Genomic DNA, 27,901 nt, shown 5'->3' on the forward strand with positions numbered 1-27,901 from the left:
AGCCCCTACTGCACCCCACCTACCTTTGAGCCCCTACACCTGCACCCCACCTACCTCTGAGCCCCTGTGTGCACCCCACCTATCTCTGAGCCCCTACCTGCACCTCACCTGCCTCTGAGCCCCTACACCTGCACCCCACCTCCACTCACCCCACCTTAGGTGGCCCCCGCCTCCACTCACCCCACCTTAGGTGGCCCCCGCCTCCACTTACCCCACCTTAGGTGGCCCCTGCCTCCACTCACCCCACGTTAGATGGCCCCAGCCTCCACTTACCCCACCTTAGGTGGCCCCCGCCTCCACTCACCCCACCATAGGTGGCCCCCGCCTCCACTCACCCCACCTTAGGTGGCCCCCACCTCTACTCGCCCCAGGGTTCTCCAAAGCTCCTAGCCCCAGGAGATTGGTGCAGGGGGTAAAGCCAGCGACCAGCCCAGGCTGTCAGTGCAGGATGCTGACGTGAGGTACTAGGTATTGGTCCAGGCTGTGAGTCCAGGATGCTGGTCCAGGCTCTGAGTCCAGGATGCTGGTCCAGGCTGTGAGTCCAGGATGCTGGTTAAGGCTCAGTCCAGGATGCTGGTCCAGGCTCTGAGTCCAGGATTCTGGTTAAGGTTGAGTCCATGATGCTGGTTATGGTTGAGTCCAGGATGCTGGTTAAGGCTCTAAGTCCAGGATGCTGGTCCAGGCTGAGTCCAGGATGCTGGTTAAGGTTCAGTCCAGGATGCTGGTCCAGGCTCTGAGTCCAGGATGCTGGTCCAGGCTCTGAGTCCAGGATGCTGGTCCAGGCTCTGAGTCCAGGATGCTGGTTAAGGCTCTGAGTCCAGGATGCTGGTTAAGGCTCTGAGTCCAGGATGCTGGTCCAGGCTGAGTCCAGGATGCTGGTTAAGGCTCTGAGTCCAGGATGCTGGTTAAGGCTCTGAGTCCAGGATGCTGGTTAAGGCTGAGTCCAGGATGCTGGTTAAGGCTCTGAGTCCAGGATGCTGGTTAAGGCTCTGAGTCCAGGATGCTGGTTAAGGCTCTGAGTCCAGGATGCTGGTTAAGGTTTAGTCCAGGACTCTACCCCCGTCCCGGAGCCCCCCTGATGGCTCCGCGAATCCTGCGGTAACAATGATGGAAGCTGGGTTTTGGGGGGCAGAAGAGCTGAGGTGATGTGGGCTTTGGGGTCGCGGATTCGGGGTTAAGGGGGGCTGAGCTGTTCTCCATCTGCAGGGTCTGAGCTCAACTCCTGTGGGCTCAGTTCTGGCAGCGCACGTGCCCCCCCCCCCCCCCCCCACTCCCCTCCCCCAGAAGGGGGGGCCAGCAGCCTCCTCGTTTGAATACATTCCGAGGAAAGACCCTCATTGGCAGCTTCCTGCTGCTAGAAACGCGACGATTGGTCCTTTTTAAGGTGGAAATGTTTAAGGTGGAGAAAGTAAGTGACAGCGGTTGAAGTGAGGTTCGCAGGGGACACGCATCGCGGGGCTGCCCCTGCTCCCTGCACCCTGCATACTGCCCTGCACCCTGCCCTGCCTCCTGCACCCTGCCCTGCATCTGCATCCTGCACCCTACACCCTGCATCCTGCCCCCTGCACCATACACCCTGCCCTGCATCCTGCCCTACCTCCTGCACCATACACCCTGCATCACGCACCCTACACCCTGCACCCTGCACCCTACACCCTGCCCTGCATCCTGCACCATACACCCTGCCCTGCACCCTACACCCTGCCCTGCATCCTGCACCCTACACCCTACCTTGCATCTGCATCCTGCACCCTGCATCACGCACCCTACACCCTGCACCCTGCACCCTACACCCTGCCCTGCATCCTGCACCATACACCCTGCCCTGCACCCTACACCCTGCCCTGCATCCTGCACCCTACACCCTACCTTGCATCTGCATCCTGCACCCTGCACCCTGCCCCCTACACCCTGCCATGCATCCTGCCCTACCTCCTGCACCCTACACCCTTCCCTGTATCCTGCACCCTACACCCTGCATCCTGCAACCTGCACCCTGCATCTGCATCCTGCACCCTACACCCTGCCCTGCATCCTGCCCTGCACCCTACACCCTGCCCTGCATCCTGCACCCTACACCCTGCATCCTGCATCCTGCACCATACACCCTGCCCTGAATCCTGTACCTTACAACCTGCATCCTGCACCATACACCCTGCCCTGCATCCTGCATCCTGCATCCTACACCCTGCCCTGTATCTGCATCATGCACCCTACACCCTGCCATGCATCCTGCTCTACCTCCTGCACCCTACACCCTTCCCTGCATCCTGCACCCTACACCCTGCATCCTGCCCCCTACACCCTGCCATGCATCCTCCACCCTACACCCTGCATCCTGCACCCTACACCCTGCCCTGCATCCTGCACCCTACACCCTGCATCCTGCATCCTACACCCTGCCATGCATCTGCATCCTGCACCCTGCATCCTGCCCCTACACCCTGCATCCTGCCCCCTACACCCTGCCATGCATCCTGCCCTACCTCCTGCACCCTGCACCCTTCCCTGCATCCTGCACCCTACACCCTGCACCCTACACCCAGCACCCTGCATCCTGCCCCCTACACCCTGCCATGCATCCTGCCCTACCTCCTGCACCCCACACCCTTCCCTGCATCCTGCACCCTACACCCTGCATCTGCATCCTGCATCCTACACCCTGCCATGCATCTGCATCCTGCACCCTACACCCTGCATCCTGCCCCCTACACCCTGCATCCTCCCCCTACACCCTGCCATACATCCTGCCCTTCCTCCTGCACCATACACCCTTCCCTGCATCTTGCACCCTACACCCTGCATCCTGCACCATACACCCTGCCCTGCATCCTGCATCCTACACCCTGCCCTGTATCTGCATCATGCACCCTACACCCTGCCATGCATCCTGCTCTACCTCCTGCACCCTACACCCTTCCCTGCATCCAGCACCCTACACCCTGCATCCTGCCCCCTACACCCTGCCATTCATCCTCCACCCTACACCCTGCATCCTGCACCCTACACCCTGCCCTGCATCCTGCACCCTACACGCTGCATTCTGCATTCTACACCCTGCCATGCATCTGCATCCTGCACCCTACACCCTGCCATGCATCCTGCACCCTACACGCTGCATCCTGCACCCTACACCCTGCCATGCATCTGCATCCTGCACCCTACACCCTGCCATGCATCCTGCCCTACCTCCTGCAACCTACACGCTTCCCTGCATCCTGCACCCTACACCCTGCATCCTGCACCATACACCCTGCCCTGCATTCTGCCCTACCTCCTGCACCCTACACCTCCCCTGCATCTGCATCCTGCACCCTACACCCAGCACCCTGCATCCTGCCCCCTACACCCTGCCATGCATCCTGCCCTACCTCCTGCACCCCACACCCTTCCCTGCATCCTGCACCCTACACCCTGCATCCTGCACCCTACACCCTGCATCCTGCACCATACACCCTGCCCTGCATCCTGCCCTACCTCCTGCACCCTACACCCTTCCCTGTATCCTGCACCCTACACCCTGCCCTGCATCCTGCACCCTACACCCTGCCCTGCATCTGCATCATGCACCCTACACCCTGCCCCCTACACCCTGCCATGCATCCTGCTCTACCTCCTGCACCCTACACCCTTCCCTGCATCCTGCACCCTACACCCTGCATCCTGCACCCTACACCCTACACCCTGCCCTGCATCCTGCACCATGCACCTTGCCCTGCATCTGCATCCTGCACCCTACACCCTGCATCCTGCCCCCTACACCCTGCCATGCATCCTGCACCCTACACCCTGCATCCTGCACCATACACCCTGCCATGCATCCTGCCCTACATCCTGCACCCCACACCCTTCCCTGCATCCTGCACCCTACGCCCTGCATCCTGCACCCTACACCCTGCCCTGCATCCTGCCCTGCACCTTACACCCTGCCCTGCATCCTGCACCCTACACCCTGCATCCTGCATCCTACACCCTGCATCCTGCATCCTGCACCATACACCCTGCCCTGCATCCTGCATCCTACACCCTCCCCTGTATCTGCATCATGCACCCTACACCCTGCCATGCATCCTGCTCTACCTTCTGCACCCTACACCCTTCCCTGCATCCTGCACCCTACACCCTGCATCCTGCACCCTACACCCTATCCTGCACCATACACCTTGCCCTGCATCTGCATCCTGCACCCTACACCCTGCATCCTTCCCCCTACACCCTACCATGCATCCCGCACCCTACACCCTGCATCCTGCACCCTACACCCTGCCCTGCATCCTGCACCCTACACCCTGCCCTGCATCCTGCACCCTCCACCCTGCACCATACACCCTGCCCTGCTTCCTACACTATACACCCTGCCCTGAATCCTGCACCCTACACCCTGCATCCTGCACCCTGCCCTACATCCTGCACCATACACCCTGTCTCCTGCACCCTACGCCCTGCATCCTGCACCCTGCCCTGCATCCTGCACCCTACACCCTGCATCCTGCACCCTACACCCTGCCCTGCATCCTCCACCCTACACCCTGCCCTGCATCCTGCACCCTACACCCTGCACCATACACCCTGCCCTGCATCCTACACTATACACCCTGCCCTGCATCCTGCACCCTACACCCTGCATCCTGCACCCTACACCCTGCCCTGCCTCCTGCACCCTACACCCTGCCCTGCATCCTCCACCCTACACCCTGCCCTGCCTCCTGCACCCTACATCCTACCCTGCATCCTGCCCTGCACCATACACCCTGCATCCTGTACCCTGCACCCTACACCCTGCATCCTGCACCCTACACCCTGCCCTACATCCTGCACCATACACCCTGCCTCCTGCACCCTACACCCTGCACCCTGCACCATACACCCTGCATCCTGCACCCTACACCCTGCCCTGCCTCCTGCACCCTACACTCTGCCCTGCATCTTGCACCCTACACCCTGCACCCTACACCCTGCCCTGCATCCTGCACCCTACAACCTGTACCCTACACCCTGTACCATACACCCTGCACTGCATCCTACACTATACACCCTGCCCGGCATCCTGCACCCTACACCCTGCATCCTGCACCCTACACCCTGCCCTACATCCTGCACCATACACCCTGCCTCCTGCACCCTACACCCTGCACCATACACCCTGCATCCTGCACCCTACACCCTGTCCTGCGTCCTGCACCTTACACCCTGACCTACATCCTGCACCCTAAACCCTGCACCATACACCCTGCCCTGCATCCTACAGTATATACCCCGCCCTGCATCCTGCACCCTACACCCTGCCCTGCATCCTGCACCCTACACCCTGCACCTTGCACCCTACACCCTGCATCCTGCACCATACACCCTGCCCTGCATCCTGTGCCCCACACCCTGCATCCTGCACCCTACACCCTGCCCTGCACACTACACCCTGCCCTGCATCCTGCACCATACACCCTGCATCCAACACCCTGCCATGCATCCTGCATCCTACACCCTGCCCTGCATCTATCCTGTACCCTACACCCTGCCCTGCATCCTGCACCCTACACCCTGCATCCTGCACCCTACACCCTGCCCTGCATCCTGCACCCTACACCCTGCCTGGCACCCTACACCCTGCATCCTGCACCATACACCCTGCCCTGCATCCTGCCCTGAACCATACACCCTGCATCCTGCACCATACACCCCGCCCTGCATCCTGCACCCCACACCCTGCCCTGCATCCTGCACCCGACACCCTGCCCTTCATCCTGCACCATACAGCCTGCATCCTGCACTCTACACCCTGCCCTGCTCCCTGCACCATACACCCTGCATCCTGCATCCTGCACCCTACACCCTGCATCCTCAACCATACACCCTGCCCTGCATCCTGCACCCTACACCCTGCATCCTGCAGCCTACACCCTACACCCTGCCTGGCACCCTGCATCCTGCACCATACACCCTGCCATACATTCTGCCTTGCACAATACACCCTGCCCTGCATCCTGCACCCTACACCCTGCCCTTCATCCTGTACCCCACACCCTGCCCTGCATCCTTCACCCTACACCCCACCCTGCATCCTGCACCATACACCCTGCCCTGCGTCCTGCACCCTACACCCTGCTCTGCACCCTACACCCTGCGCTACTCCCTGCACCATACACCCTGCCCTGCATCCTGCGCCATACACCCTGCATCCTGCACCCTACACCCTGCCCAGCATCCTGCACCCTACACCCTGCCTGGCACCCTGCATCCTGCCCTGCACCATACACCCTGCCCTGCAACCTGCACCATACACCCGGCATACTGCACCATACACCCTGCTCTGCATCCTGCACCCTACATCCTGCATCATGCACCCTACACCCTGCCCTGCATCCTGCACCCCACACCATGCCCTGCATCCTTCACCCTACACCCCGCCTGGCACCCTGCACCATACATCCTGCCCTGCATCCTGCTCTGCACCATACACCCTGCCCTGCATCCTGCACCATACACCCTGCATCCTGCACCATACACCCCGCCCTGCATCCTGCACCCTACAACCTGCCCTGCATCCTGCACCCTACACCCTGCCCTGCATCCTGCACCATACAGCTTGCATCCTGCACCCTACACCCTGCTCCCTGCACCATACACCCTGCATCCTGCACCCTACGCCCTGCTATGCATCCTGCACCCTACACCCTGCCCTGCATCCTCGACCCTACACTCTGCCCTGCATCCTGCACCCTACACCCTGCATCCTGCACCCTACACCCTGCCTGGCACCCTGCATCCTGCACCATACACCCTGCCCTACATCCTGCCCTGCACAATACACCCTGCCCTGCATCCTGCACCATACACCCTGCATACTGCACCCTACACCCTGCCCTGCATCCTTCACCCTACACCCTGCCCTGCATCCTGCACCCTACACCCTGCCTGGCACCCTGCATCCTTCACCATACACCCTGCCCTGCATCCTGCCCTGCACCATACACCCTGCCCTGCATACTGTACCATACACCCTGCATACTGCACCATACACCCTGTCCTGCATCCTGCACCCTACACCCTGCCCTGAATCCTGCACCCTACACCCTGCCCTGCAACCTGCACCCCACACCCTGCCCTGCATCCTTCACCCTACACCCCGCCCTGCATCCTGCACCCTACACCCTGCCCTGCATCCTGCACCCTACAACCTGTACCCTACACCCTGTACCATACACCCTGCACTGCATCCTACACTATACACCCTGCCCGGCATCCTGCACCCTACACCCTGCATCCTGCACCCTACACCCTGCCCTACATCCTGCACCATACACCCTGCCTCCTGCACCCTACACCCTGCACCATACACCCTGCATCCTGCACCCTACACCCTGACCTACATCCTGCACCCTAAACCCTGCACCATACACCCTGCCCTGCATCCTACAGTATATACCCCGCCCTGCATCCTGCACCCTACACCCTGCCCTGCATCCTGCACCCTACACCCTGCACCTTGCACCCTACACCCTGCATCCTGCACCATACACCCTGCCCTGCATCCTGTGCCCCACACCCTGCATCCTGCACCCTACACCCTGCCCTGCACACTACACCCTGCCCTGCATCCTGCACCATACACCCTGCATCCTGCACCCAACACCCTGCCATGCATCCTGCATCCTACACCCTGCCCTGCATCTATCCTGTACCCTACACCCTGCCCTGCATCCTGCACCCTACACCCTGCATCCTGCACCCTACACCCTGCCCTGCATCCTGCACCCTACACCCTGCCTGGCACCCTACACCCTGCATCCTGCACCATACACCCTGCCCTGCATCCTGCCCTGAACCATACACCCTGCCCTGCATCCTGCACCATACACCCTGCATCCTGCACCATACACCCCGCCCTGCATCCTGCACCCCACACCCTGCCCTGCATCCTGCACCCGACACCCTGCCCTTCATCCTGCACCATACAGCCTGCATCCTGCACTCTACACCCTGCCCTGCTCCCTGCACCATACACCCTGCATCCTGCATCCTGCACCCTACACCCTGCATCCTCAACCATACACCCTGCCCTGCATCCTGCACCCTACACCCTGCATCCTGCAGCCTACACCCTACACCCTGCCTGGCACCCTGCATCCTGCACCATACACCCTGCCATACATTCTGCCTTGCACAATACACCCTGCCCTGCATCCTGCACCCTACACCCTGCCCTTCATCCTGTACCCCACACCCTGCCCTGCATCCTTCACCCTACACCCCACCCTGCATCCTGCACCATACACCCTGCCCTGCGTCCTGCACCCTACACCCTGCTCTGCACCCTACACCCTGCGCTACTCCCTGCACCATACACCCTGCCCTGCATCCTGCGCCATACACCCTGCATCCTGCACCCTACACCCTGCCCAGCATCCTGCACCCTACACCCTGCCTGGCACCCTGCATCCTGCCCTGCACCATACACCCTGCCCTGCAACCTGCACCATACACCCGGCATACTGCACAATACACCCTGCTCTGCATCCTGCACCCTACATCCTGCATCCTGCACCCTACACCCTGCCCTGCATCCTGCACCCCACACCATGCCCTGCATCCTTCACCCTACACCCCGCCTGGCACCCTGCACCATACATCCTGCCCTGCATCCTGCTCTGCACCATACACCCTGCCCTGCATCCTGCACCATACACCCTGCATCCTGCACCATACACCCCGCCCTGCATCCTGCACCCTACAACCTGCCCTGCATCCTGCACCCTACACCCTGCCCTGCATCCTGCACCATACAGCTTGCATCCTGCACCCTACACCCTGCCCTGCTCCCTGCACCATACACCCTGCATCCTGCACCCTACGCCCTGCTATGCATCCTGCACCCTACACCCTGCCCTGCATCCTCGACCCTACACTCTGCCCTGCATCCTGCACCCTACACCCTGCATCCTGCACCCTACACCCTGCCTGGCACCCTGCATCCTGCACCATACACCCTGCCCTACATCCTGCCCTGCACAATACACCCTGCCCTGCATCCTGCACCATACACCCTGCATACTGCACCATACACCCTGCCCTGCATCCTGCACCCTACACCCTGCCCTGCATCTTGCACCCTACACCCTGCCCTTCATCCTGCACCCCACACCCTACCCTGCATCCTTCACCCTACACCCCGCCCTGCATCCTGCACCATACACCCTGCCCTGCGTCCTGCACCCTACACCCTGCTCTGCACCCTACCCCTGCGCTGCTCCCTGCACCATACACCCTGCCCTGCATCCTGCGCCATACACCCTGCATCCTGCACCCTACACCCTGCCCTGCATCCTTCACCCTACACCCTGCCCTGCATCCTGCACCCTACACCCTGCCTGGCACCCTGCATCCTTCACCATACACCCTGCCCTGCATCCTGCCCTGCACCATACACCCTGCCCTGCATACTGCACCATACACCCTGCATACTGCACCATACACCCTGTCCTGCATCCTGCACCCTACACCCTGCCCTGAATCCTGCACCCTACACCCTGCCCTGCAACCTGCACCCCACACCCTGCCCTGCATCCTTCACCCTACACCCCGCCCTGCATCCTGCACCCTACACCCTGCCCTGCATCCTGCACCCACACCCTGCCCTGCATCCTGCACCCCACACCCTGCCCTGCTCCCTGCACCATACACCCTGCACCATACACCCTGCCCTTCATCCTGCACCCCACACCCTGCATCCTTACAGCACCACCAGACCACTTACTGCACCACTGTACGGACCACTCAATGCACCCCGTACAGACCCCTTTCTGCACCACTGTATAGAACCCTTACTGCACCACCCTACAAACCCCTCACTCCACTACCATTGAGACCCCTTACTGCACCATTAGATAGACCCCTTACAGCACCCTCATACAGATCCCTTACTGCACCATCATACAGACCCCTTACTGCACCTTTATAGAGACCCCTTACTGCATCACTGTACAGACCCCTCACTGCACCACCAGACCCATCACTGCATCGTCTGATCCCTTACTACATCACCATATGGAAACCTCACTGCACCACCGTATGGACCCACCCTTCATTGCACCACCAGACCCCTTACTGCATCACCACAGCCCTTACTGCACCACCGTACAGGCCCCTTACTGCTCCATTATACGGACCCCTCACTGCACCACCAGACCCCTTACTGCACCACCATATAGATCCCTTACTGCACCACTGTATGAACTCTTCACTGCCCCACTGAACTGACCCCTTACTGCACCACTGTATGAACCCTCCACTGCACCACCGTACAGGCCCCTTACTGCTCCATTATACGGACCCCTCACTGCACCACCAGACCCCTCACTGCACCACAGTACAGACCCCTTACTGCACCACTGTACGGACCACTTACTGCACCACTGTATGAACCCTTCACTGCACCACCTTACCGACCCCTAACTTAACCACCGTACAGACCCCTTACTGCACCACTGTATGAACCCCTCACTTTACCACTGTGCAGAACCCTTACTGCACTGCTGTATGAAACCCTCACTGCATCACCATACAGACCCCTTACTGCACCACAATACAGACCCCTCAGTGCACCACCGTGCGGACCCCTTACTGCACCACTGTACGGACCCCTTATTGTAACACTGTATGAACCCCTTACTGCATCACCGTACAAACCCCTTACTGCACCACTGTATGAACCCTTTACTGCCCCACCGTACAGACCCCTTACTGCACCACTGTATGAACCCCTTACTGCAGCACCGTATGGACCCCTTACTGCACCACCATACAGACCTGTCACTTCACCACCGTGCAGACCCCTCACTTCACCACCATACAGACCCCTTGCTGCACACTGTACAAACCCCTCACTGCACCACTGTATGAACCCCTCACTGCACCACCGTACGGACCCCTCACTGCATCCCATACAGAACCCTTGCTGCACCACCGTGCCTATCCCTGACTGCACCACTGTATGCACCCCTCACTGCACCACCATACAGACTCCTCACTTGACCACCGTGCAGATCCCTTACTGCACCACTGCATGAACCCCTCACTGCACCACCATACAGACCCCTTACTGCACCATTGTATGAACTCCTCACTGCACCACCGTGCAGACCCCTTACTGCACCACCGTATGGACCCCTCACTGCACCACCGTACAGACCCCCTACTGCACCACTGTATGAACCTGTCACATCACCACCATACAGAGCACTCACTTCACCACCATACAGACCCCTTACTGCACCAACGTACAGATCCCTCACTGCACCACCGTACAGACCCCTCACTTCACCACCGTCATGATCACTTGATGCACCGCTGTATGAACCCCTCACTGCACCACTGTACAGACCCCTTACTGCACTGCTGTATGAGCCCCTCACTTAACCACCATACAGACCCCTTACAGCACCACATTACAGACCTCTTACTGCACCACCGTACAGACCCCTTACTGCACCAAAATACAGACCCCTTACTACACCACTGTATGAGCCCCTCACTGTAGGAAAGTACCATCTTGCCTGGCATGTTACCCCCATATTTCACTGTATATATGTTGTTTTAGTGTATGTGTCACTGGGACCCTGCCAGCTCATAAGTGAGCCCTGTATGTGTTCCCTGTGTGATGACTAACTGTCTCACTGAGGCTCTGCTAACCAGAACCTCAGTGGTTATGCTCTCTCATTTCTTTCAAATTGTCACTAACAGGCTAGTGACCAATTTTACCAATTTACATTGGCATGCTGGAATACCCTTATAATTCCCTAGTATATGGTACTGAGGTACCCAGGGTATTGGGGTTCCAGGAGATCCCTATGGGCTGCAGCATTTCTTTTGCCACCCATAGGGAGCTCTGACAATTCTTACACAGGCCTGCCACTGCAGCCTGAGTGAAATAACGTCCACGTTATTTCACAGCCATTTTACACTACACTTAAGTAACTTATAAGTCACCTATATGTCTAACCTTTGGGTTGGGTGCTAAGTTACTTAGGGGGTCATTCCAACCCTGGCGGTGGATGACCACGGAAGCACCGCCAACAGGTTGGCGGTGCTTCCCTGCCCATTCTGACTGCGGCGGTAAAGCCGCGGTCAGAAAAAGTCGCGGTCACGACGGATTTCCCCTGTCTGGGCTGCAAGCAGCGCCGCCATGGAGATTCCGACCCCCTTCCCGCCACCCTGTTTCTGGCGGTTTTTACCGCCAGGAACAGAATGGAGGGAATGGGTGTCGTGGGGCCCCTGGGGGCCCCTGCACTGCCCATGCCACTGGCATGGGCAGTGCAGGGGCCCCCTAACAGGGCCCCAGCACGATTTTCACTGTCTGCTTAGCAACTGCACCCGTCGCACCCCTACAACATTCGGAGCCGGCCTCTGTGTTGCAGGGCCTTTCCCGCTGGGCCGGCGGGCGCTCCTTTGGCCGGCCCAGCGGAAAAGCCTGAATGACCTCCGCGGAGTGGCCAAATGGCGGTGACCGCATGGCGGGTTGCTACCGCCGCCCGCCGCGGTCAGAATGACCGCCTTAGTGTGTGGGCACCCTGGCACTAGCCAAGGTGCCCCCACATTGTTCAGGGCCAATTCCTTGGACTTTGTGAGTGCGGGGACACCATTACACACGTGCACTACATATAGGTCACTACCTATGTGTAGCTTCACAATGGTAACTCCGAATATGGCCATGTAACATGTCTAATATCATGGAATTGCCCCCTCTATGCCATCCTGGCATTGTTGGTACAATCCCATGATCCCACGGGTCTGTAGCACAGACCCGGGTACTGCCAAACTGCCTTTTCAGGGGTTTCACTGCAGCTGCTGCCAACCCCCTCAGACAGGTTTCTGCCCTCCTGGGGTCCAGCCAGGCTTCGCCCAGGAAGGCAGAACAAAGGACTTCCTCAGAGAGAGGGTGTTACACCCTCTCCCTTTGGAAAATGGTGTGGAGGCAGGGGAGGAGTAGCCTCCCCCAGCCTCTGGAAATGCTTTCATGGGCACACATGGTGCCCATTTCTGCATAAGCCAGTCTACACCGGTTCAGGGACACCTCAGCCCTGCTCTGGCGCGAAACTGGACAAAGGAAAGGGGAGTCACCACTCCCCTGACCTGCACCTCCCCTGGGAGGTGCCCAGAGCTCCTCCAGTGTGCTCCAGACCTCTGCCATCTTGGAAACAGAGGTGCTGCCGGCACACTGGACTGCTCTGAGTGGCCAGTGCCAGCAGGTGACGTCAGAGACTCCATCTGATAGGCTCCTTCGGGTGTTGCTAGCCTATCCTCTCTCCTAGGTAGCCAAACCCTCTTTTCTGGCTATTTAGGGTCTCTGCTTTGGGGAATTCCTTAGATAACGAATGCAAGAGCTCATCAGAGTTCCTCTGCATCTCTCTCTTCACCTTCTGCCAAGGAATCGACTGCTGACCACGCTGGAAGCCTGCAAAACTGCAACAAAGTAGCGAAGACGACTACTGCAACTCTGTGACGCTGATCCTGCCGCCTTCTCGACTGATTTCCTGGTGGTGCATGCTGTGGGGGTAGTCTGCCTCCTCTCTGCACTAGAAGCTCTGAAGAAATCTCCAGTGGGTCGCGGAATCTTCCCCCTGCTACCACAGGCACCAAAGAACTGCATCACCGGTACCCTGGGTCTCCTCTCAGCATGACGAGCGAGGTCCCTTGAATCCAGCAACTCTGTCCAAGTGACTCCCACAGTCCAGTGACTCTTCAGTCCAAGATTTGTGGAGTTAAGTCCTTGCCTCCCCACGCCAGACTGCATTGCTGGGAACCGCGTCTTTTGCAGGTACTCCGGCCTCTGTGCACTTCCGGCGGAAATCCTTTGTGCACAGCCAAGCCTGGGTCCACGGCACTCTAACCTGCATTGCACGACCTCCTGAGTTGTCCTCCGGCGACGTGGGACTCCTTTGTGTAACTTCGGGTGAGCACCGTTTCACTCCTCTTCGTAGTGCCTGTTCCGGCACTTCTGCGGGTGCTGCCTGATTCTGAGAGGGCTCCTCGTCCTGCTGGGTGCCCTCTCTGTCCCCTGACGCAATTGGTGACATCCTGGTCCCTCCTGGGCCACAGCAGCATCCAAAAACCCTAACCGCACGACTTGCAGCTAGCAAGGCTTGTTTGCGGTCTTTCTTCAGGAAAACACTTCTGCACAACTCTCCACGGCGTGGGGCATCCATCCTCCAAAGGGGAAGTTTCTAGCCCTTGTCGTTCCTGCAGAATCCTCAGCTTCTACTGTCCAGTAGCAGCTTCTTTGCACCCACAGCTGGCATTTCCTGGGCATCTGCCCATCTCCGACTTGCTTGTGACTTTTGGACTTGTTCCACAGGTACCCTCGTTTGGAAATCCATCGTTGTTGCATTGCTGGTTTGTGTCTTTCCTGCAGAATTCCCCTATCACGACTTCTATGTCCTTTGGGGAACTTTAGTGCACTTTGCACTCACTTTTCAGGGTCTTGGGGTGGGCTATTTTTCTAACCCTCACTATTTTCTAATAGTCCCAGCGACCCTCTACAAGGTCACATAGGTTTGGGGTCCATTCGTGGTTTCCATTCCACTTTTGGAGTATATGGTTTGTGTTGCCCCTATCCCTATGTGTCCCCATTGCATCCTATTGTAACTATACATTGTTTGCACTGTTTTCTAAGACTATACTGCATATTTTTGGTATTGTGTACATATATCTTGTGTATATTTGCTATCCTCATACTGAGGGTACTCACTGAGATACTTTTGGCATATTGTCATAAAAATAAAGTACCTTTATTTTTAGTATATCTGTGTATCCTGTTTTCTTATGATATTGTGCGTATGACACTAGTGGTACTGTAGGAGCTTCACTCGTCTCCTAGTTCAGCCTAAGCTGCTCTGCTAAGCTACCATTATCTATCAGCCTATGCTGCTAGACACCCTATACACTAATAAGGGATAACTGGGCCTGGTGCAAGGTGCAAGTACCCCTTGGTACTCACTACAAGCCAGTCCAGCCTCCTACACTCACTTAACCACCGTACAGACCCCTTACAGCACCAAAATACAGACCCCTTACTACACCACTGTATGAACCCCTCACTGCACCATCGTACAGACCCCTTACAGCACCACTGTATGAACCCGACTTTACAACTGTGCAGACCCCTTACTGCACCACTGTATGAACCCTTCACTGTACCACTGTACAGACCCCCTCAGCTCACCACCGTGCAGATCCCTTATCGCACCACAGTATGAATCCCTCACTGCACCACCGTACAGATCCCTTACTGCACCATTGTATGAACGTCTCACTTCACAATACGTACCCCTCACTTCACAACCATACAGACCCCTTACTGTCCCACAGTATGAACCCCTAACTGCACCACTGTATTAACCGCTCACTGCACCACAGTACAGACCCCTCACTTCACCACAGTGCAGATCCCTTGCTGCACCACTGTATGAACCTCTCACAGCACCACTGTACAGACCCTTTACTGCACCACTGTATGAACCCCTCACTGCACCACAGTACAGACCCCTCACTTCCCCAATTGTAGATCCCTTACTGCACCACTGTATAAACCTCTCACCGCACACTGTACAGACCCTTTACTGCACCACTGTATGAACCCCTCACTGCACCACCGTACAAACCTCTCACTTCACCACCGTACAAACCCCTTACTGCACCACTGTACGGACCCCTTATTGTAACACTGTATGAACCCCTCACTGCACCACCGTACGGACCCCTTACTGCACCACTGTATGATCCTGTACTGCACCACCGTCCAGACCCCTCACTTCACCACCGTACAGACCCCTTATTGCACCACTGTATGAACTGCTCACTGCATCACCGCGCATGCTCCTTACTACACCACCATTCGGACCCCTTACTGCACCACCATACAGACCCCTCACTTCACCACCGTGCAGACCCAACACTTCACCACCATACAGACCCCTTACTGCACCACCGTACGGACCCCTCACTGCACTACTGTACAAACCCCTCACTGCACCACTGTATGAACCCCTCACAGCACCACCATACAGACCCCTCACTTGACCACTGGGCAGATTCCTTACTGCACTACTGTATGAACCCCTCACTGCAGCACTGTACAGACCCCTCCATTCACCACCACACAGACTCCTTACTGCACCACCATACAGACCCTTCACACCACCACCGTACAAACCCCTTACTGCACCACCATATGGACCCCTTACTACACCACTGTATGAACCTCTCACTGCACCACCGTATGGACCCCTTACTACACCACTGTATGAACCCCTCAGTGCACCACCGTACAGACCCCTCACTTCACCACAGTATAGACCCCTTACTACACCACTGTATTAACCACTCACTGCACCACAGTACAGACCCTTCACTTCACCACTGTGCAGATCCCTTACTGCACCACTGTATGCACCTCTCACTGCACCACCGTACAGACCCTCTACTGCACCACTGTATGAACACCTCACTGCACCACCGTACACACCCCTCACTGCACTACAGTACACACCCCTCACCTCACCACGGTACAGACCCCTCACTGCACCACTATACAGATCCCTCACTTCACCTCCCTGCAGGTCACTTACTGCATCACTATATGAACCCCTCACTGCACCACCATACAGACTCCTAACTGCACCACTGTATGAACCCCTCACTGCACCAGCGTACAGACCCCTTACTACACCACTGTATGAACCCCTCACTACACCACCATACACACCCATCACTTCACCACCGTGCATATTCCTTACTGCACCACTGTATGAACCCCTCACTGCACCACCGTACAGACCCCTTACTGCACCACTACATGAATCCCTCACTGCTCCACCGTACACACCCCTCACTTCACCAACGTACAGACCCCCTACTGCACTACTGTATGAACCCCTCACTGCACCACCATACAGACCCCTCACTTCACTACATGCAGATCCCTTATACATGCAGATCCCTTACAGCACCTCTGTATGAACCCCTCACTGCACCACAGTACACACCTTTCACTTCACCACTGCACAGACCCCTTACTGCACTACCGTACGGACCCCTTACTGCATCACTGAATGAGCCCCTCACTGCAGCATTGTACAGCCCCTCACTGCACCACCATACAGACCCCTTATTACACCACTGTATGAACCCCTCACTGCACCACCGTACAGACCCCTCACTGCTCCACCGTAGAGACCGCTTACTGCATCACTGTATGAACTCCTCACTGCACCACCATACACCATACAGACCCCTCACTTCACCACTGTGCAGACCTCTTACTGCACCACTGTAAGAACCCCTCACTGCACCACTGTACAGACCTCTTACTGCACCACTGTACGAAGACTTTACTGCACCACCGTACAGACCCCCTCACTTCACCACCGTGCAGATCCCTTACTGCACCACAGTATAAACCCCTCACTGCACCACCATACAGATCCCTTACTGCATCACTGTATGAACCCCTCACTTCACAATATATACCCCTCACTTCACAACCGTACAGACCCCTTACTGCACCATTGTATAGACCTCTTACTGCCCCACTGTATGAAAACCTCACTGCACCACCATACAGACCCTACTGCACCACTGTATCAACCCCTCACTGCCCCACCTTACAGACCCCTTACTGCACCACTGCATGAACCCTTCACTGCACCATCATACAGACCTCTTACTCCACCACTGTATGAACAACTCACTGCACCACCATACAGACCCCTTACTGCACCAGTGTATGATCCCCTCACTACACCACCATACAGACTCCTTACTGCACCACTGTAAGACCCCCTCACTGCACCACCGTACAGGCCCCTTAATGCACCACTGTATGAACCCCTCAGTTCACGACCATACAGACCCCTCACTGCACCACTGTACAGATCCCTTAGTGCACCACTGCACACACCCCCACTTCACCACCATGCAGAACCCTCACTACACCACTCTATGAACACCTCACTGCACCACTGTGTATACCCCTTACTGCACCACCATATGGACCCCTTCACTTCATCACCGTGCAGACCCTTCACTTCACCACCATGCAGATCCCTTACTGCACCACTGCATGTACCCCTCACTGCACCACCATACAGACCGCTTACTGCACCGCTGTAGGAACCCCTCAATGCACCACCTTACAGACCCCTCACTGCACCACCGTACAGACCCCTTACTGCACCACAGTGCAGACTCCTTACTGAACCACCATACAGACCCCTAACGGCACCACTGTATGAACCCCTTACTTCACCAAAATACAGACCCCTCACTTCACCACCATACACACTGCTTTCTGCACCACACTACATACCCCTTACTGCCCCAGTGTATGAACCCCTCAGTGCCCCACCGTACAGACCCCTAACGGCACCACTGTATGAACCCCTCACTTCACCAAAATACAGACCCCTCACTTCACCACCATACACACTGCTTTCTGCACCACACTACATACCCCTTACTGCCCCAGTGTATGAACCCCTCAGTGCCCCACCGTACAGATCCCTTACTGCATCACTGTATGAACCCTTCACTGCACCACCGTACAGACCCCCTCACTTCACCACCGTGCAGATTCCTTACTGCACCACAGTATGAACCCCTCACTGCACCACCGTAGAGATCCCTTACAGCATCACTGTATGAACCCCTCACTTCACAATACATACCCCTCACTTCACAATCGTACAGATCCCTCACTTCACCACCATGCAGATCCCTTACTGCACCACTGTATGAACCTCTCACTGCCCACCGTACAGACCCCTTACAGCACCCCTGTATGAACCCTTCACTGCATCACCGTACAGACCCCCTCAGTTCACCACTGTGCAGATCCCTTACTGCACCACAGTATGAACCCCTCACTGCACCATCATACAGATCCCTCACTTCTCCACCATGCAGATCCCTTACTGCACCACTGCATGTACCCCTCACTGCACCACCATACAGACCCCTTACTGCACCACCGTGCCTATCCCTTAATGCACTGCTGTATGAACCCCTCACTGCACCACCATACAGACCCCTTACTGCACCACTGTACAGACCTCTTACTGCACCACAGTGCAGACCCCTTACTGCACCACTGTATGACCCCTCACTTCACCAAAATACAGACCCCTCACTTCACCACCATACACACTGCTTACTGCACCACACTACGTACCCCTTACTGCCCCAGTGTATGAACCCCTCACTGCACCACCATACAGACCTCTTACTGCACCACTGTATGAACCCCCTCAGTGCCCCACCGTACAGACCCCTTACTGCACCACTATATGAACACTTCACTGTACCACCGTACAGACCCCCTCAGTTCACCACCGTGCAGAACCCTTACTGCACCACAGTATGAACCCCTCACTGCACCACCGTACAGATCCCTTACTGCACCACTGTATGAACCCCTCATTTCACAATACATACTCCTCACTTCAAAACCGTACAGACTCCTTACTGCACCATCGTACAGACCTCTTACTGCACCACCATACGGCCCCTTACTGCCCCACTGTGTGAACCCCTCACTGCGCCACCATACAGACCCCTTACTTCACCACTGTATGAACCCTTCACTGCACCACAGTACAGACCCCTTACTGCACCACTGTATGAACCCCTCACTGCACCACCGTACAGACTCCTCACTTAACCACCGTACAGACCCCTTAATGCACCACTGTATGAACCCCTCACTGCACCACCGTACAGACCCCTCATTTCACCACCGTGCAGATCCCTTACTGCACCACTGTATAAACCTCTCACTGCACCACCGTACAGACCCATTACTCCACCACTGTATGAACACCTCACTGCACCACCGTACACACCCCTCATTTCACCACCGTACAGACCCCTCACTGCACCACAGTACACACCCCTCACCTCACCACCGTACAGACCCCTCACTGCACCACCATACAGATCCCTCACTTCACCACCCTGCAGGTCACTTACTGCACCACTATATGAACCCCTCACTGCACCACCATACAGACCCCTAACTGCACCACTGTATGAAATCCTCACTATACCCCCATACACAACCCTCTCACTGCAGCACCGTACAGACCTCCTATTGTACCACTACATGAACCCCTCACAGCACCACCGTACACACCCCTCACTTCACCACCGTACAGACCCCTTACTGCACCACTGTATGAACCTCTCACAGCACCACCATACAGACCCCTCACTTCACTACATGCAGATCCCTTACTGCACCTTTGTATGAACCCCTCACTGCACCACTGTATGAACCCCTCCCTGCACCTCCGTACGTAACCCTTACTGCAGCACTGTATGAACCCCTCACTGCACCACCATACACACCCCTCACTTCACTACCATACAGATCCCTTACTTCACCAGTGTACCGACCCCTTATTGTAACACTGTGTGAATCCCTCATTGCACCACCATACAGACCCCTTACTGCACCACTGTATGAACCCCTCACTACACCACCGTACAGACCCTCTCTTCATAACCGTACAGACCCCTTACTGTACCACTATATGAACCCCTCACTGCACCACCTTACAGACCCCTTACTGCACCACTGTATGAACCCCTCACTGCACCACCTTACAGACCCCTTACTGCACCACTGTATGAACCCCTCACTGCACCACCTTACAGACCCCTTACTGCACCACTGTATGAACCCCTCACTGCCCCACCGTACAGACCTCTTACTGCAGCAGATGGAGGATCCCATCCCAGGTACGTATAGGTAAGTAGAGGTAGGTATTTTGTTAATTTCTTTTAATTGCTATTGGGGGCCCTGCATTGGGCCCCCCTACATGGCACTGGGTGCAAAGGCCATGCCCAGGGGTGGGGCGTGGGTTTGACTCCTGCATATTCTAAAACAAGAGTCAAGTGGTATGGTAGGTTTTGCGTTGAGAAATGAAACTAGGCTGATTAGAGTCTTTTTTTTTTAACTCTAACCTGCCTAACGTCATTTTTCAGTGCAAAACCCCCATCCCCCACACCACCACCCCCACCCGGCTAACATCATTTTCCTTGATATTAGCCCACCCTTATCGCCAGTTTGCACCATTCCTGAAATATGGTGTCTGGCTATACTTTTTAACACAAAACTGCGTTAGCTCATTTTTGCGTCAAAAAGAATAAATATGGGCCAGAGTTTCTCCTTGTACTAGGTCAGTTCTGGGTGAGCACATGCAGTGCAGACCACGGCCCTAGACCAGTGGTTAACAAACTTCTGACTTCTGTGAACCCCCACTTTATCATTACTGGAATCCGGGGACCCCCAAGGAGTCGTTACTGGAGGCCTCGGCCTAAACATTGTTGATGTTTAGAACCACAAAACAATACACACAAAATACAGGAACAAGTGTGCCATGAAACACGTACACGAACGATAACAATTTTAATTTAATTTGCAAATAAATATAAATGAAAAAAATAGAAAGGCTGGAGCTTTTTAAATTCAATTGAAGCCACACGTCGTCCATACTATGGGGGTGATTCTGACCCCGGCGGTCCGGAGCACCGCCAATAGGCTGGCGGTGCCCCGCAGGGCATTCTGACCGCGGCGGTTTGCCCGCGGTCAAAAGGGAAAACCGGCGGTCTCCCGCCGGTTTTCCGCTGCCCTATTGAATCCTCCATGGCGGCGCAGCTTGCTGCGCCGCCATGGGGATTCTGACACCCCATACCGCCATCCTGTTCCTGGCGGTTCTCCCGCCAGGAACAGGATGGCGGTATGGGGTGTCGCGGGGCCCCTGGGGGCCCCTGCAGTGACCATGCCAATGGCATGGGCACTGCAGGGGCCCCCGTAAGAGGGCCCCAAAAAGAATTTCAGTGTCTGCTTTGCAGACACTGAAATTCGCGAGTTGCACCCGTCGCACCTTCCCACTCCGCCGGCTCAATTCTGAGCCGGCGTCCTCGTGGGAAGGGTTTTTTGCAGTGGGCTGGCAGGCGGCCTTTTGGCGGTCGCCCGCCAGCCCAGTGCAAAAGCCAAAATACCCTCAGCGGTCTTTCGAGCGCGGAGCGGTATTTCGACCGCGGAGCGGTATTTTGGAGGGGGGAAGTCTGGCGGGCGGCCTCCGCCGCCCGCCAGACTTAGAATGACCCCCTATATTCTGTTTCATGCACCTGCACGGTTCCCACGAATCAATCTCAGAATACCGATTTAATTGTTAGCCACTATTCCAAATTCCTTGACATTTACAGTACATTTTAAAATGTTCAATTGTACACTTAGCCATTTTATTTCTATACACTTTATTAATCTGTTAATATTAGTTAAATGTTCTTAGCAGTGACGGACCACGGGGTGGGAAGCAACGATTCTCCAACCTTTTTCTGTGGCGAGTACACAAGTCCCCTGGAGCTCCTGGCCACGTTCCCCTGTGAAACAGCGCCTTTGTCCACTCTCAGTACAATAGCGCCTGCCGAGGAGTGAGCGCCCGGGCACTTTAGGCAAGACTGCCAGGAGGAGCCCATCTGCAGGTCTGATGAAATACCAACCACAGCAGCCAGTGCCCCCTGGCACAAAGCCCATGACCACTCCACTAGGAGTCCCCAAGTCAGCTTGAATTTTCATTTAAATATCAACTTTAAAGTGTTCTGGAAATGCAAACTTTTGTTTTATTAGAATATTAGTTTCTGCAAATACACATAGTTTTCTAGCAAATACCACTTCCCATTTCGAGCGAACAATTTTACCAGAAGAAAAGTATTTTACCTTCACAACGTGAGTTTTCTTTTTAAGGAACTGCACAGTCCCAGAACGTCATCTTGTGCCTTGTGTTCAGCATTTACAGATGCAAAGGGCTGACACGGATAGACTCTGCTTTGAATTGCCAGGTATCACAGTCATAGGTCATGCATGCCCAGCATAACACCAAGGAGGCCAGTAACGGCCCCACAGCGCCCATCATCATACCAGGGTCACCTCTGTGCCCAGGAGTCCCACAACCCGCTGCTTCTGTTTATTAGGAAGCGAGGGTCTCTCCAGCTGTTAATGTCAATGCCGGCTGCCAGCGCGCCTCAAGTGGACCACGAATGCCCAAAATATGCCAAGGACGGCCATTGGTGTGTCACTGCCACTGTTATGATGTGAACTGACCCAGTTGTGGCAGAGATGAACCCCTTATTGTGGGAGGCGGCCTACAGTATTGGTGGTCCTCGGCTCGAGGCACAGCTTCGAGGCACACATGCCTCCCTCACACATGGACCCTGCTCCCATTCTCACCCTGGCCCTGCAGTGCCACGCGCTGGCGAGTCCATCCTGGCTACAGCTAGCGGTCCTGACTTCCTGGGCCACTCTCCCCTACGCCATGGCCAAGCTCCCTGTGACTGAGCTAGACTGAGCGCAGACACCGACCTGTGTCCGGACATCACCCAGAGACCCCGCTCGGGGTCGGCAGGCTGCCAGGTCTTGAGGGGAGCAGCATCGCCTTCCCTTCTAAGCAGAGAGCTGCTGGAGGGGGCTCCGCCTCTGAGCGCTACTGCTAGGTGCTGCGACCAGCGCACTGACTGCACACCAGCCATCCCCGCACGGACTGAATCCCGCGGATCCATCCTAGACGAGAGAGCTCGCCTACGAACAGCCTAGAGGGCATGAGTGCTGCGGGGAGACTTCCCAGGGGTGTCTGTCGATTCAAAGACCTCAGGGAACACGTCCAGTCCCTGGTATTCAGGAGGAGTGACTGGCACCTCACTCTTGGCAAGACTCACTGCGGCACCACATGCAGTGGCCCATCTCCTCACTGGAGCCGAAGACACCTGACCACAGTGCAGTGGCACATCTCACTGGAGCCGAAGATGCCTGACCACAGTGCAGTGGCACATCTCACTGGAGCTGAAACGCCTGACCACAGTGCAGTGGCACATCTCACTGGAGCTGAAGACGTCTGACCACAGTGCAGTGGCACATCTCCTCACTGAAGCCGAAGACGCCTGACTACACTGCAGTCCACATGTCACTGAAGCCGAAGACGCCTGACTACACTGCAGTGGCACATCTCACTGGAGCTGGAGACGCCTGACCACACTGCAGTGGCACATCTCACTGGAGCCGAAGACACCGGACAACAGTGCAGTGGCACATCTCTTCCCTGGAGCCAAAGATGCCTGACCACAGTGCAGTCCCACAGCTCCTTACTGGAGCTGAAGACGCATGACCACAGTACACTGGCCCATCTCCTCACTAGAGCCAAAGATGCATGACCACAGTACAGTGGCACATCTCACTGGAGCCGAAGATGCATGACCACAGTGCAGTGGACCATCTCCTCACTGGAGCAAGACGCCTAACCACAGTGCAGTAGCACATCTCCTCACTGGAGCTGAAGACGCCTGACCAAACAGAAGTGGCCCATCTCCTCACTGGAGCTGAAGACGTCTAACCACACTGCAGTGGCACATCTCACTGGAGCCAAAGACACCAGACCACAGTGCAGTGGCACATCTCACTGGAGCTGAAGACACCTGACCACAGTGCAGTGGCACATCTCCTCCCTGGAGCTGAAGATCCCTGACCACAGTGCAGTGGCCCATCTCCTCACTGGAGCCGAAGATGCATGACCACAATACACTGGCCCATCTCCTCACTGGAGCAAGACACCTGACCACAGTGCAGTAGCATATCTCCTCACTGGAGCTGAAGACGCCTGACCACACAGCAGTGGCCCATCTCCTCATTGGAGCTGAAGACGCCTGATCACATGCAGTGGCACATCTCCTTACTGGAGCCAAAGAAGCCTGACCACACTGCAGTGATACATCGCCCCACTGGAAACAGACGCCTGGCCACAGTGCAGTGGCACATCTCACTGAAAGAGGAGACACCTGACCACATTGCAGAGGCATATCTCCTCACTGGAGCCAAAGATGCCTGACCACAGTGCAGTGGAACATGTCCTCAATGGAGCCGAAGATGCCTGACCACAGTGCAGTGGCACATCTCCTCAATGGGGGAAGATGCCTTACCACAGTGCAGTGGTACATCTTCTCACTGGAGGAAGACCCCTGAGCACAGTACAGTGGCATATCTTCTCACTGGAGCTGAAGACGCCTGACCACACAGCAGTGGCCCATCTCCTCACTGGAGCTGAAGACGCCTGATCACATGCAGTGGCACATCTCCTGACTGGAGCCGAAGAAGCCTGACCACACTGCAGTGATACATCTCAATGGAGCTGAAGGCGCCTGACCACAGTGCAGTGGCACATCTCCTCCCTGGAGCTAAAGATCCCTGATCACAGTGCAGTGGCCCATCTCCTCACTGGAGCCGAAGATGCATGACCACAATACACTGGCCCATCTCCTCACTGGAGCAAGACACCTGACCACAGTGCAGTAGCATATCTCCTCACTGGAGCTGAAGACGCCTGACCAAACAGCAGTGGCCCATCTCCTCACTGGAGCTGAAGACGCCTGATCACATGCAGTGGCACATCTCCTTACTGGAGCCGAAGAAGCCTGACCACACTGCAGTGATACATCGCCTCACTGGAAACAGACGCCTGGCCACAGTGCAGTGGCACATCTCACTGAAGAGGGAGACACCTGACCACATTGCAGAGGCATATCTCCTCACTGGAGCCAAAGATGCCTGACCACAGTGCAGTGGAGCATGTCCTCAATGGAGCCGAAGATGCCTGACCACAGTGCACTGGCACATCTCCTCAATGGGGGAAGACGCCTTACCACAGTGCAGTGGTACATCTTCTCACTGGAGGAAGACGCCTGAGCACAGTACAGTGGCATATCTCCTCACTGGAGCTGAAGACGCCTGACCACACAGCAGTGGCCCATCTCCTCACTGGAGCTGAAGACGCCTGATCACATGCAGTGGCACATCTCCTCACTGGAGCCGAAGAAGCCTGACCACACTGCAGTGATACATCTCAATGGAGCTGAAGACGCCTGACCACAGTGCAGTGGCACATCTCACTGGAGCCGAAGACACCTGACCACGGTGCAGTGGCACATCTCAACACTGGAGCTGAAGATGCCTGACCACAGTGCAGTGGCATATTTCACTGGAGCAGAAGACGCCTGACCACAGGGCAGTGGCACATCTCCTCACTGGAGGAAGACACCTGACCAGTGCAGTGGCCCAGCTCCTCACTGGAGCCAAAGACGCCTGGCCATAGTGCAGTGACACATCTCACTAGAGCTGAAGATGCCTGACCACATGCAGTGACACATCTCACTGGAGGAAGACGCCTGACCACAGTGCAGTAGCACATATGCTCACTGGAGCTGAAGAAGCCTGACCACAGTGCAGTGGACCATCTCCTCAATGGAGCCGAAGACGCCTGACCACAGTGCAGTGGCACATCCCCTCACTGGAGGAAGCGCGTGACCACAGTGCAGTGGCCCATCCCCTCCCTGGATCCGAAGATGCCTGACCATACTGGAGGGGCACCTCTCCTCAATGGAGGAAGACGTCTGACCACAGTGCAGTAGCACATCTCCTCATTGGTGCTGAAGACGCCTGACCACACTGCCGTGGCACATTTTGTCACTGGAAGAAGATGCCTGACCACACTGCAGTGGCACATCTCCTCAATGGCACTGAGGACGCCTGACCACAGTGCAGTGGCACATCTCACTGGAGCCGAAGATGCCTAGCCACAGGGCAGTGGCCCATCTCCTCACTGGAGCCGAAGACTCCTGGTCACAGTGCAGTGGCACATCTCACTGGAGCTGAAGACGCCTGACCACAGTGCAGTGGCACATCTCCTCACTGGAGCTGAAGATGCCTGATCACATGCATTGGCACAGCTCCTCACTGGGGCCGAAGACGTCTAACCACACTGCAGTGGCACATCTCACTGGAGCCGAAGACACCTGACCACAGTGCAGTGGCACATCTCACTGGAGCTGAAGACACCTGACCACAGTGCAGTGGCACATCTCCTCCCTAGAGCTGAAGATCCCTGACCACAGTGCAGTGGCCCATCTCCTCACTGGAGCCGAAGACGCATGACAACACAGCAGTGGCCCATCTCCTCACTGGAGCTGAAGACGCCTGATCACATGCAGTGGCACATCTCCTCACTGGAGCCGAAGAAGCCTGACCACAATGCAGTGATACATTGCCTCACTGGAAACAGACACCTGACCACATTGCAGAGGCATATCTCCTCACTGGAGCCAAAGATGCCTGACCACAGTGCAGTGGAACATGTCCTCAATGGAGCCGAAGATGCCTGACCACAGTGCAGTGGCACATCTCCTCAATGGAGGAAGACGCCTTACCACAGTGCAGTGGTACATCTTCTCACTGGAGGAAGACACCTGAGCACAGTACAGTGGCATATCTCCTCACTGGAGCCGAAGACGCCTGACCACACAGCAGTGGCCCATCTCCTCACTGGAGCTGAAGACGCCTGATCACATGCAGTGGCACATCTCCTCACTGGAGCCGAAGAAGCCTGACCACACTGCAGTGATACATCTCAATGGAGCTGCAGATGCCTGACCACAGTGCAGTGGCACATCTCACTGGAGCCGAAGACACCTGACCACAGTGCAGTGGCACATCTCAACACTGGAGCTGAAGATGCTTGACCACAGTGCAGTGGCACATTTCACTGGAGCAGAAGACGTCTGACCACAGTGCACATGGCACATCTCACTGGAGCCTAAGACGCCTGACCACCGTACAGTGGCACATCTCCTCACTGGAGGAAGACACCTGACCAGTGCAGTGGCCCAGCTCCTCACTGGAGCCGAAGACACCCGGCCATAGTGCAGTGGCACATCTCTATAGAGCTGAAGATGCCTGACCACATGCAGTGACATATCTCACTGGAGGAAGATGCCTGACCACAGCGCAGTAGCACACATGCTCACT

This window comes from Pleurodeles waltl, chromosome 12 (assembly GCF_031143425.1).
Source record: "Pleurodeles waltl isolate 20211129_DDA chromosome 12, aPleWal1.hap1.20221129, whole genome shotgun sequence".
NCBI classification, from domain to species: domain Eukaryota; kingdom Metazoa; phylum Chordata; class Amphibia; order Caudata; family Salamandridae; genus Pleurodeles; species Pleurodeles waltl.